Source organism: Heterocephalus glaber, unplaced genomic scaffold, assembly GCF_053883595.1.
Source record: "Heterocephalus glaber isolate CG9 unplaced genomic scaffold, H.glaber_assembly_v1.0 deba00001600, whole genome shotgun sequence".
In the NCBI taxonomy this organism is placed as follows: Eukaryota; Metazoa; Chordata; class Mammalia; order Rodentia; family Bathyergidae; genus Heterocephalus; species Heterocephalus glaber.
The window spans coordinates 31969916-31983279 of NW_028258372.1; the positions used below are offsets into that span (position 1 = coordinate 31969916).

General features: G+C 31.3%; 1 long non-coding RNA gene across 1 annotated transcript; it reads right to left on the reverse strand.

The window, feature by feature from the left end:
* Positions 1–599: 599 nt before the first annotated feature.
* LOC147823161 (uncharacterized) lies at positions 600–12817 on the reverse strand. The gene is made up of 3 exons (XR_015444441.1): positions 12704–12817; positions 5559–5630; positions 600–1886 (listed from the first exon to the last, which is right to left on the reverse strand). It is a non-coding gene; the product is annotated as an uncharacterized LOC147823161 (long non-coding RNA).
* Positions 12818–13364: the final 547 nt, after the last annotated feature.

Here is a 13364-nt window from a genome sequence, read left to right on the forward strand (position 1 = left end):
TAAAATCTGAAGCATTTCTACATTTCTATTAAAAAATAATTGTCATTAACTTTTTGATCACTGAGTAGTTACAAAGAAAGGAAATAAAATTAGGCCATCTGTGAGACAAGGGAAGGGCCAGAGGAAGTTTCCTGTCTAAGAGCATATGGTCCACATAGGAGCATCCTCTCTCCTTGCCAGTTGTCAGTAGTATGTAGACGGCTGAGCTCTTAAAACAAAAAGCAAACAGCAAACAATTTTTAAAAACCCTTCAGATACTTGAAAGTTATCTCTATTAAAGCAAAACAAAATAGGGATTTAAAAATATGTCAGTTTTTAAATAGTGAACCATAATTAAAAGCCACCTATGACCATGGACAACCAGATTGAAAGCACTGCATTTTAGTTTAAAATGTATGTTAATGTTAATGTATTCCAAGTTAAATACATTTGATCAGCTAATGTAAACTACTGGTTTTCATTTTAATTTTTCTATTTTGTCAAAGTTAAGTCCTTATACTTGAGGAACATTTTTATAAAACTTTTAAAAGAGTGAAAGTAAAAATGAAAGACAGAAACAAAATATCTGATTTATTAAATAAGAGTTGAATGACAGCAACTTCATTTATCATTAGAGGAACAGTGAAAAAAGAACACAGGACATATTTTTGAGTTCACGAAAGATGACAGATTTCCATTATAGAACAGTAGGTATGCATAAATAAAATGCTCTATTATTAGTGTTCCATTTGTATTAATCACTTTCTCTAGGGTTAAGAATATTGAAAAATCTCAGATTTAAATCACTATGTGCCAATTTTTAAGTGTAATTCTCAGTCATCTGAAACTCTTTCCTAAGTTCTTGGGTAATTTTTTCTTCCTGACATTATTTTTCCCCAAGATATGTAATACGTTTACATATCTAGAATACAAATGTTAAATAGAAAGGGCAATCACTAATATACATATAATATATATATATATAGACTCTTACATATGCTAAATTATATACTCAAGAAGAGATATTTTAGAAAATCTCCCCTCTTCTAAACAAGCCATTAAAGATTTGAAGCATAAGATAACATCATTATTACTATAAATTTCAATTTGTGTTGTGATTTAATTTTTAGTCCTCACAACACATTTTCATCTTATTATATTATGTTTAAAGTGCAGTGTGTTTTTCTGAGGAACACTGTGTTGTTTTCATTCATTTTTTTTCATACATACAGAAAACATACAGCATCTCTAAAAGGAAGAAGCAACAAATCATAGAGATAGGTGAAGGCCTGGGACTAATAGAGTGGAATAAGGGATATTAGGCCAGAAAGGTGTTAGGACAGGGCATCAACTAATCCAAGTGAGCAGCTGCAGTGAGTATCAGAACAGATTCAATGAAAGAATCAGACTACAAATGCAAGTAGAGGCCCTCAGACTTTTATAAGGAACACACTCCTGTGTAATTAGTACATCAAGATAAGCTCTAGAGCCATAGCAAGCACATGCTGAATATCCTGCAATTAGTAAAATTCAGCTAAGAGGCTGAGGGTCTGGAAAGAAAATCTGCACTTCACCTTATCAGTTCCTGAAGTACTGAGGTTGCCAATTCAAGACTATTAATGGTTACTAATTACAAAACAAACTAAGAAAACCGATACCTTATTTTTAAGGAATATTTATTATTTAACAGATGTATTCCATGTATATAGTCATCTAAATGATGGTCATGAAAAGAAGATATAATGACTATTTTGCAATTGAAGAAACTTGAGCACAGAGATTTTAGAAATCACTTTCCATGCTATTAAATACTCTCCCTCTCCCTCTCCTTCTCCTTCTTCTTCCTCTTCCTCTTCTTTTTCTCCTCCTCCTCCTTCTCCTCCTCCTTCTTGTAAGAAAATTACTGCCTTAAAACAAAACAAAGTAAAGGAAAAATTACTTGTCAGTTCTGGAGGTAAAAAGCCAGAAATGGATATCAACAGTATACAGAGATGCTACCAATAAGGATGCATTCCTTTTGGAAAGGGCCGGGAAACAATCCATTTTCAAACCTTTTCCAGTTTCTAGAAGTCACTTGTATTGGCTGTGGCTTCATTCCTCTGTCTTCCAAATGAACAGCTGAATGGGCTAAGTTCTTCTCACACTGTTCTCTCTCTATTCTCCATAATAATAGTTTCCTCTTCATAGTATGCTTGCAATTACACTGAGTCCAGATAGGATAAGAATCCTTCAATTATTTATTCTTCCTCTGTTTTATTTATTCTTTAATTAATTTATTTATTTTTTTCATACTGGGGATTGAACTTAGGTTCACGTGTGACTATCTTTAAGAAGTGAGATGTGATAAAAAATACAGAAAACTTTGCTCCCCAGTAGCATCCAATGGAAAGGCAGTCTCACGAAATACTATGATAATGTTCTCAATCCAGCTTATTCACCAAACATGGCACAATGTAATTTCTGGTTCTTCCTCAAAGTCAAAATGACCATGCAAGGTAAATGTTTTCTATTTATTAAGGATATGAAATAGGTTAAAAAATGCTCATGAAAGAGAATGTTAGAAACTTCCAAAAATGGCATGCAGGATGGAATAAATGTGTCCAAATCAAAGAGGAGTATTCTGAGTGTGATTAATGGTAATACATATTTCGCTGTAATATTTTTTAATTTAAATGTTCACGAAAGTGTTTGATTGAGTGTCACATATTTTTAGAAAATAAAATACAATGAAACGGAATATATGGGAACACTATGAAATATTAACCCTTTAATAGCTAACATGGTAGTACATAGATTGCAAGGCTGTAATTGGTAATCTACTCAGATTTCTCTTTAGGGATGTCCAGCATAACTTTTAAGAGAATGAAGCATGATTGAGAAGATGCTTTAAGATAATAGAGAGAAAATGGAAAGACTTTAAATATCCAAAATAAACAATAATAATGCAAAGATGGCATTAAATCCATAAAATTTTAGACTCCTTATGTGAGAAACAAAAATCCAGAGATTCAAAAAGTTTCAGAAATGATAAATTTAAATGAAATGTTAGCCTAAATAAAGCCTATATCAATATATCATACAATTCTACATTATTTTATCTGATCACAACAAAAGCAACAAGAAAAGGGAAGTAACATTATCATATCTAGAAACAAGCACATTATACTTTTTTACTTTTTAAATCTACTTCTTTGCTTTATTAGTATTCATAATCATTTAATTTTTTATATCAAAGCAACATTAAACTACAATAAAGACTATGAGGTTGATTTGTGCACCTATTAAATATTATTTTATCTAATCAAGGCTAATTTTGACATTGAATATGCAGTTATAATATCATCTTTGAAATCAATTATAAATTGCCTCACAGCAAAAGATACTGAAAAGGGTGATATTTGAATTTTGATAACTTTTAAAGTTATTTACAATGCTAAAATAATATTTACTAATATATTTTAAAATACAGCTTTAAAAAGAGAATTTTTTTAAGAAAGGCTTTGATTTGAACTGTGGTTTTCAGGTGCAACTACAGATTAGTAGCAAAACAAAAAGCATAAAAAATACAGACAACCCCTTACTTACCATGGTTTGATTTAAAATGTTTGGACTTTGCAATAACAAATAAATGATACACATTTAATATAAGTCATAGCTGGAACTTTGAATTTTATCTTTTCCTGAGCTGGTGAGAGTGGAAGGCTGCCCTTGTGTGACTTGAAGCAGCAGCTGCAACTCCTGCACTTACACAATCTCAAAGTTAAACAACTGCTACTCTGCCCCCATATGCTGTTGCTAAGCCACAATATTCAGTAAATTAGGTGCATTAAATACATTTTGGCTTATGATATTTTCAATTTGAAATAGTTGTATTGGGATGTGAGTCCATCAAAAGTTAAAGGACTTCTGTATTATTTTTAAATTACCTGTGGTGGACATAATTTAAAGTATCCTAATTAAGTCCACTTTGAAGCAATGAACTGGATTATGTTCTATAATAAAAAAACTCCATATCAGAAAAGAAGATTTTCCTGCTGGCCTTCAACAAGCAAACAGGCAGGTTGTGGCTGTCAAGGGACAGGGACATGTGGCTGTAACTACTGGAAGCTTTTAGGATGTAAGTGTGGGCTTTCGCCAATAATAGCAGGAAAATGGGAGCCTAATTCCTTGAACCACAGGATGTAGATTCTGCCAAAGAACCAAACCAAGCTTAGGAGAGGACCTGGCCCTGCAAGGCTGGTAAGACGGCGGCCTAACTGACACCTCAGTTGTAGCCCCCTAAAATCTGGGGAAAAGCATCAGCTGTGTGCAGACTGGTTTTGGAAATTAGAAGATAATAAATGGGTGTTGTTTTCATTCACTTCATATGTCAACATCTGTTTTACAGTGATATAAAACTGACACGTAGCCTTTCACTTAAATTATGAAGAATGATACATACACATGGCCTAAGAAATAATTGACATGATACCTGGAGATATTTGAAAAAAATGATCTTAACTAGAGACGACGCCAATATGGGATATGTTTTTATCTACTTCTACTTGCCTGAAAAGTCTGTATGGATAAGGACTGCGGTTATGACTGAGTATAGTGCACCATGTAAGCAAGGTGTAAATTTGAGCACCTGCATTAGACACATGCAGTAAGTACCTTAGGATTCCGAATGAATAGGTAAAATTATCTCTCTTAACATTTAATTTTATTTTTGAAATTAAATAACTAGGAAATTATTAAATGAGGTGAACAGGCAATGTAATCCAGATGATATGGTAATACAGCTTAACTGAAGTGCTAATAGAAAACATGAAAATAGCAATGCAAACAGGAGATATCAGCATTGCAGTATCAGGTCTGACAGGTGACATAAAAAAATTCACTTTTAATAGTTGAGCAACACAATACAACAGACAAGTGATAGCAAGAGATTATCTTTTTCTCTTATATTGGAGCATTTAAAAACAATTAGTGGACTTACTTCTTAGGGCAGGTTCAGAATGACAAAAAAATTAAAACAGAAAATACAGATTTTAAATATTTCATTTTCCTGCACTTCATAGTTTTCAATATGATTATTTCCATTAGTCTGATACATATGATTATTAGTGATAGTTTGTCTAATTTCAATCCATGTTCACTAACCAAAGTCCATAGTTCACAGTAATACATAATATTCTATGTATTATGCAAGTATATCCTCTGGTCTTTGACAAGTACCATTCCCCCTTTTTTTGAGACAGAGTCTTACTATGTATATGTAGGTAGGGCTGTCCTTAAATCACTATGTAGCCCAGACTGGATTCAAATTCATGGCAGTCCTCCTTCCTCAGCCTCCCCAGTGCTGGAATTACAAGCTTGTCCCATCATGCTTGGGAACAAATACTGTAATAATATTTCCACGATTAGAGTGTCTTAAAAAATTGTTTTACTGTTCCAAAAATACTCTGCCTTCTCTGCATTCATCCTCTAATTCACTCTCCAGAACCTTATTACTGAATTTTCTGTTCTGGTCTTAATTTTGCCTTTTCCAGAGACTCATACACTTATAATCAAATCATAGTTTGTAACTTTTTCATTACCTTCTTTCCTTAGTAATATGCATTTCAGATCCCTTATGTTCTTCGTAGCTTGATAGCTCATTTTTTGTATTCCTGAATAATATATATGTATATATATATGTATATATATATATAGAGAGAGAGAGAGAGAGAGAGAGAATTACGACTGTTTGCTTATCCCTTCATATACTGAAAGACATCTTTTAGCTGCCAAATCTTGGCAATTATGAAAAGAGCTTCTGTAAATCTTTCTTTGGAGAATTTATGTGGGCATTAGTTTTTAATTTGGGCTAAGTACCTCGAAATGTGATTGCTACATCATCTGGTAAGATTATATTTAGCTTTAGAAGACATTGCCAAGCCCTTGAAAAATGGCTGTATCATTCTGCACTCCCCTTAAAAATGAGGGGGAGTTCTGTCTCGGTCACTTTGTCATAGCAGAGAATCAATATTCAACACCTGGAATTCAGAGGAGAGGTTTATTATGGCTCATGGTTTCAGTCCATGGCCAACTGGCTCCAAGTGATCATATCAGGCAGCCAGGAAGCAGAGAGCAAGGAGGAGCTGAGAGAAAAATACACACTTGGAGAGGACACCCTCACTAACCCTCACACACCCTTCTTCTAGGCTCTCCTCCTACTGGCACAAGTAGCTATGCAGTCACCTGTTGATTCATTCACTCTTGGGGGTAATGACCCCGTGATTCATAACCTGTTAAAAGCCCAACCCTGAGCACAAGAATCCCTTGGGGGCCACCTCAGATCTAATCCATACAATGCTCACCAGCAATTGAACTTGTCCAGTGTTTTTTTTTTTTTAATTTAGCCATCTCATTAGGTTTATAATAGTTTCTTATTATTTTAATTTATAATCTCATAAAGGAAAATGATATTGACCATATTTTCATATTTTTAATTATCATTTAGGTCTTCCTTGTTTAGATACCCATTTAAGTCCCTTGTCCACTTTTTTAAAGGTTAGTTGTTTTCTTATTGTTATTCTTAAAAGATATTTTTTTGCATTTTACATACAGGTCACTTCTGAGATACGAATTTTGCAAATATTTCCTTCAGTTTTCGGGCTTGTCTTTACAGTATCTTTCACACAGCAGGAATTATAGATTTAATTAAATCTAATTAATATCCCACCACTGCCATGTAGTATGCTTTTGTTAATGGATCTAAAATCTCGTCAACATTCCAAGATTGACTTTGTTATCTGTGTTCAGAATTGTACACTTTTACATATTGCCATATAATCCATTCAATTTTGTGAATGTTATATGTTTGGTATCTGGATTCATTTTCTTCCTTGTGGGTTTCCAGTTGTTGCAGAACCATGTCTTTAAAATACTATCAACACTATCATTTACAACTGAATTTCCCTGCTCTTTTTCCCAAGACCACTTTATTGTACTAGTGTGGACTTTTTCTGTTGTGCTATATGTTATGAAACTATGTGCTCAATATCCATGAAAAAACTTACAAATATTGAATATAAATCAGGGGTAATTCATACAATCCTCAAGATGAATAGAATAATCATATTGAAAATACTAAGGAAAATGAAAACAGAAACAAAAAATACTAATCATGCCTTTAGGTAAGAATTATGGCAATAAAAGAAAGGAAACTGTCATTAGCATGCTATTGAAATTTATGTGCCTAATATTTTGTTGCTAGATAATGAAATTATGAAAATTTTAATCTTTATAAAATGAAAATTAGTGATTCAATAGAAAGCCAAAGGACATAGTTGGAAAAAACATCATATGATTTGTATTGGGTGCGAATATAGTTGTATCTATCTGGAAAGAATAACACTGATAATAATCAATGGCATATATTTTCTTTTCAGGAATAGACTATTTCTTATCTGGGATAATTAATTTTATGTCAAATTGACTGGCTTGAGAGGTACCTAGGTGAATAGAAAAGTACAGTTTTGGGTGTGTTGGGATAGGCCATGGGGTATGACCTCTAGGTCCTTCCTCTCTGGATCAGCTTCTGCCCCCTACTTTCCAGATACCATGAGATGAGCAGCTTTCCTCTGCCTTGCCCTTCTGCCTTGCCATTTCTGCCTTGGAGTCACCTTACCATGAACTAACACCTGTGAAACCATAAACCCAAATAGACCTTTTCTCCTTTAAGTTGTATATGTCAGCTATTTATCCTAGCAATGGAAAGGAGATGAACACATACTCTCCAATCCTACCTGTTCAGGCAAAAATTTTGTAAACATTTTATACTATTACTTTGGTTTTAAAAATAATTTTATTACAGTGATTAATCCTCTTCTTTTGTTATATTTTTTCTGTAGCACATTCTTCAATAATCTTTTCTGAATTGTTGTTTCTAATAGGAATGTTCATGAGGTACTGGTAAGATTTTCGTTGTTTGTATGGTTATTTTCAACTTTTTTGTAGGCTTCCTTTGTAGACTGTCAGATATTTTTCTGGTCTATAAAAATCTGTCTTCTTATTTTCAGATCTTTAAATTTGCCTATCCATAAAAATCCTTAAAATTTTCATTAAATAAGATTAAGAAAAATTTATAAATTTAAATAATTCTAGTTGCTCCCGATCACAGCATGGATAATTGAAAGGCAGTCTGTGAGTGCCCTGCAATCTGCTTATCCTTGATCATTTACTCCCAACCAACATCCCATATAAATTTGAGATGATTTACTAGAATAGTACTTTTATAAATATTTGATACTTCATCTTGGAAGATAAACTAAGATATTTAAAAGTTATTAGAAAAAACCTCTGAGTATGATTGGATATCATTACGCATAACTAATGTTTGACTAATTGTGTAAATGATGGATGAGTCTTGATTTTTGATAAATTAAACTGAAATATATATGTGAAATATGAAGTGCATACAAAATATGATATATTTTCAAGTGAATTTATTACATACATTATTTATTCTCACTTGATTTGTGAATAGATTGTTTAGCACCGAATTAAATATGTATTATTCAAAGATATTATTATGATCGTCAAGATAGAAGATCCCTTGTTCTTATTTTTAAAATTAATATAAATATGCAAATCTATGAATAATACTAATAAAATAAGTAGATGTACAAGTACCTTCTCATAGCACTATTAGCATCAAAGGAAATTAGGACAAGCTAAAGAAGCTAAAGATAATGTTCAGTGATGATGGCCATTTCTTTTTTCACAGATCAAGCAACTGCCAATTAAAAATAATATAGCAGCTTTTTAACCTAAAGAAGAATCAGTATTTTTCTTTTTGAAATGTAAGGAATAGTAAAATTGTGAGTTCAAAGAAAATTATTATGAATTGTTTTTTATTGTTAATGTGGAGACAAAAGTATGTCTTGAGAAGTTTGTAAGAAAGAATTTTTTAACAAGAATATGTATATATATATGTATGTATATATGTATGTATATATATGCATATCCATCCTGACTAATGATACTAAAGTTGTACTTGTTTTGTTGTTGTTTGAGTACTGTTTTGATTCCCACTTCTAAAAATCTTTTAAAGCATTTCAGTCTCAGTGTTCCATTCTCTAAAGTATAAATATAGAGTAGAAATAGCCAGTGTCATTTGGGAATTAGTGATACAACTTGTAAAAATAGTAGGATAGATAGAACATGAATTTAATATTCGATAAAGACTTTCTGAGCACATTTGACCAGTGACAACTGATATTCTCATTCTTAGACACTCATGTACAACTGTCTTTGATGTAATTCTCTCACAATGGGTCTTCAAAGATTGTCAAAAAATTGCTTGATTTTAAATGTGTTCCCCCATTCCTGTCTCTGTTTCTTCTTCTCTCCACACCTTCCTCACACCTGCTCTCTGTCAAGCACGTGGATAGGCCCACTCTGTTTAACTATTTTGCAAAGCATATACCTAAGTTAAATCAAACCACAATATGAAATAAATCAGATACACAAGCTAAATATTTCATGGTTTCTCTCATATGAGAAACCTAAAGTATAAATAAAAATAATAAGAGATAGGAATAGGAAATAGGGAAATAGATCTTTCTCAAAGAGGAATGGCATCAAGAGATGGAGTGAGGAGGAGGGGAGGGAAATAGGATGAAACAAAGGAATGAAGAGGTGTTATGTAGGTGGACCAACTCCACACAAGGAATGTCAATACTATGTATTGTGCACAAGTACTACTTAAATAAAAAAAGATTAGTAAATTTTCAAGCCTAAATATCATACAACTTACAAACATCGATTGCAGTGGTGAAAAAAGATTTTGTTGATGAAGTTCATGAATAAATATAATTTCTTTGGGAGATACATAAGAGATTGCATGGGAGCATTAATGTTTTCATTGTCAGTGGCAATCATAATGCAAGGAAAACAATCAAGCAAGGTAAGAAACAGGATAAATGTGAACTGATTTTATCTAACTATGGAGAATCAATGCACCTGGATGCCACCATGTAGCCACATATAACAAAAATATATTTTTCTTAATACTTAGCAAAAGCACATTAAATTATAAAATATAATATCATGTAAATAAGGACAATTATTTTTGTGAATAAGGACAGTTGTGAATTATTTTTATATCAACCTATTTGGTTATTGAAGCTTATTAAAGGAAATAACTGTATACCACACTCAAACTTCTCAGATTCTTTAAATTCAAAAGACTAATACTAAAATATTTTGAATAAATTTGCTAACTGTATTGATTTGTTGCATTTTCCACATTTTAATAGGTAATATCAATGTTTGGAAAGTAAATGGATGAATTAGTTGTAAACATGTTTGATGGCAAATCATAATGATTTGGATGCCTAGTGTTAGATTAGATATGACTAAAATAAACTTGCTTTCTAGTGTTATCCAAGTTTATTTTATATGTGACCAATTTGTTTCTTAAATAACAGTTTGAGCATTTGGTAATGTAACTACCCTTCAAGAACATTTGAAACATATTTTGAATGACAGGGTTGACTGCAGATACTTTTTGGTTGATCAGCCATTCAGGTAATTGAAACTAAACTCCCTAAAGAAGAAGACAATTCTTGTACATAAGCTTAAAAAATAATTTTTACAGTCAATAAACAGTTAATAACCTAATGCTGTATTGGCATATGGTGCTCAAACACTAAGTGGACAGTTGGTCATAAATGAGTGTCTATTAACTAAAATTCAATCATCATAATATTTAATGTCTCATGAGTATATTATAAAATTTATATCTTAGAATGAATCTTTATGATTGCTACAGAAGTCTACACAGTATTACCAAAAATAGTTTATATTAATACACAGCACAAATTTAGCTACAAATTGAAAGAAAATCCTTACTAGAAGTGCCTTCTTTGTGTACCACATTCAGAATTTAAAGTGTATATTCACAGCTGTTTGTAAAAGCTTGTTAATATGAGCAATTGTAATTTTTTTTGATAATGTATATTAAATTATTTTTCATTTTTATGTTTCTATCACCCTGCTATTGCCATTAGTTGTGGTAAAAAGGTAAAATACATTTAAGCATTGTCATAGAATAATATTTTATTATTATTTTACAATTCAAAGGCTGCTATGTCAGAAAAATGTGTCTAGGAACAGGTGTCATCAGTAGATAGACATTTCAGGGCCATCATTTTGCTTAATTGTTAGGAATAAATATTCTTTTACTCTGGTATACACTTTCCTGTTTATCTAAAAAACCCTATTGTCTTATATTTGACCAGAATTCACATTTTAATTTGGCAACCTGATCACTCCAGACATTTAATTTCCCCCAAAAGAATTATATCTAATGATGTTTGTATCATATACTTTGTATTTCCACCCCATCTGTGATTGAGGTAAAATTTATATGATATTTCTGTCTATATAACATTAGACAATAAATTTTGGTTTATAATTCAGTTGCTCACATAATTACACGTATATTTTTAAATGTAAGATGGAGTTATTAGCAGAATAAATGGAAAAATGTTATAAAAGTTTCAACTGGCTAAATTTTAAGGTTCTCAAATAAATTCATTTGATAGAATCACCTCACTGACCTTCTCAATTTGTCTTCTTTCTTCTTTTAGTTTCAGAAGCTGGAAATTCCTCTCACTTTATTAAAACAGGATTAACTTTGATCTTTTTGTGTCTCTTAGCTCAATCATGCCATTCTCATAGGACTGTAATACCAGTCAGATCAAGATATTTTCACCTTCAAAGATGACTCTTCTCATGAAAAAAGATATTATTTCACTCTATGTTGTGATGACTATAATTTCCTTTTAGATAATCTCCTGATGAAGTTCTACGTGTAGATAAGCATTTCATTTGGATTCAATTTTCTCAGAAATATTTATAGGTATATTAAAGACAAATTTAAACAAAAATTCATTCATGTAGGTGTAAAAAAGAATAAATCTGACATTTAAAATTTATATGACTCCAGTTACTTGTGATAACTTTATAATACTGGGGAACAATTAAAAGGAATTATAAATACATCCATACTTTTGAACCAGTAATTTTATAATTCCTAGGTAATTATCTTGAACCAATTTAGAAATGCTACAAACCAAAAAGCATATTGCTATATTGCCAATGAGAGTAGCAGATAAAATAATTATAATTATTTGTAAAATTATTATAGGTAACTATAAATTTTCAACAACTAATATGCCAATGAATTAAAACTAGAGAAATATCAAAAGACCAATTATTTCTAAAAAGAATATATAAAGAACAGATATATTGAAAATTTTATAAATTAATTGTAATAATAGCACAGTAATACATAGTCTAATTATTTTAAATCATACTAATGAATTTATTAGTGTTTACTAATATAACAATAATTGCTTTGAGGAAAAGGACATACAGAATTGTGAAGTCACTGACATTTACAAATAAAAAATTTGCTACAAGGATTCCCTGATTATTGGCTATTTTCACCATCATTTTTCACACTTGAATTTGAGATTAAGAAGAAGATATTTTTAGCTGCTTCTATAAATGGCATTATATTAAAAGATAAAATAAAATTTCCCACTATAGTTGGCAAAAAGTTTTAAATGCCATGGTTTGTCAATAATAACTAGATAGAACATGAATAAAAGTGGAATTATGTTTTGAATATTACAATTTGAGCTGCAGCAAATAACTATATTCTGCAAAGTCCAAATACTCCACTGACCTTCATTTAAAACAGGATATTGAATTTTCTTTACTTCTGTTCATTTTCCTCCATTTGTAAAAAGTTGCTATTTTCAAGTGTAAAACATGTTTTTCTTCTTAATTTTATCACTAGAAATTGTTAAAGAACAAAGACTTATATTACTGCTTCAAATTACCTTATATTTGTTCCAGCTAATAAGGAAAATATAAACTTATGTTAAGGGATAATTATTGCATATCTTACATTTAATTCTTTTTGAATTTAATATGAAACATATATCATTTGATTTTTCTCATTCTGTGGAAAAAACCTGAGAACAATTGATGTGAATTTTCATTTAATAAATATACTGCATATTATAGTTTATATAAGTGTCCTCAAATAGCCGATGTGTTGAAGGCCTGAAACACAGCCACCAGTGCTATTAAAAGGTGGGTAATATTTAAGAGACTGGGCCTTTTTGGATGAAATCAAGTCATGGGGCATGTCTTAGAGGTGGATAGTGTGACCTTAGCCCTTTTCCTTTCTCTGTTTTCTTTCTGAGTGCCATGTGATGAACAGCATTCTAAAGCAACAAGAGAAATAACTGTGAACCAAAATACACTTTTCTTGGTTTTGAGTTGATTACATCAGGTATTTTCTTACTGTAATAGAAAGCCAATACACTGTATAAAAATTT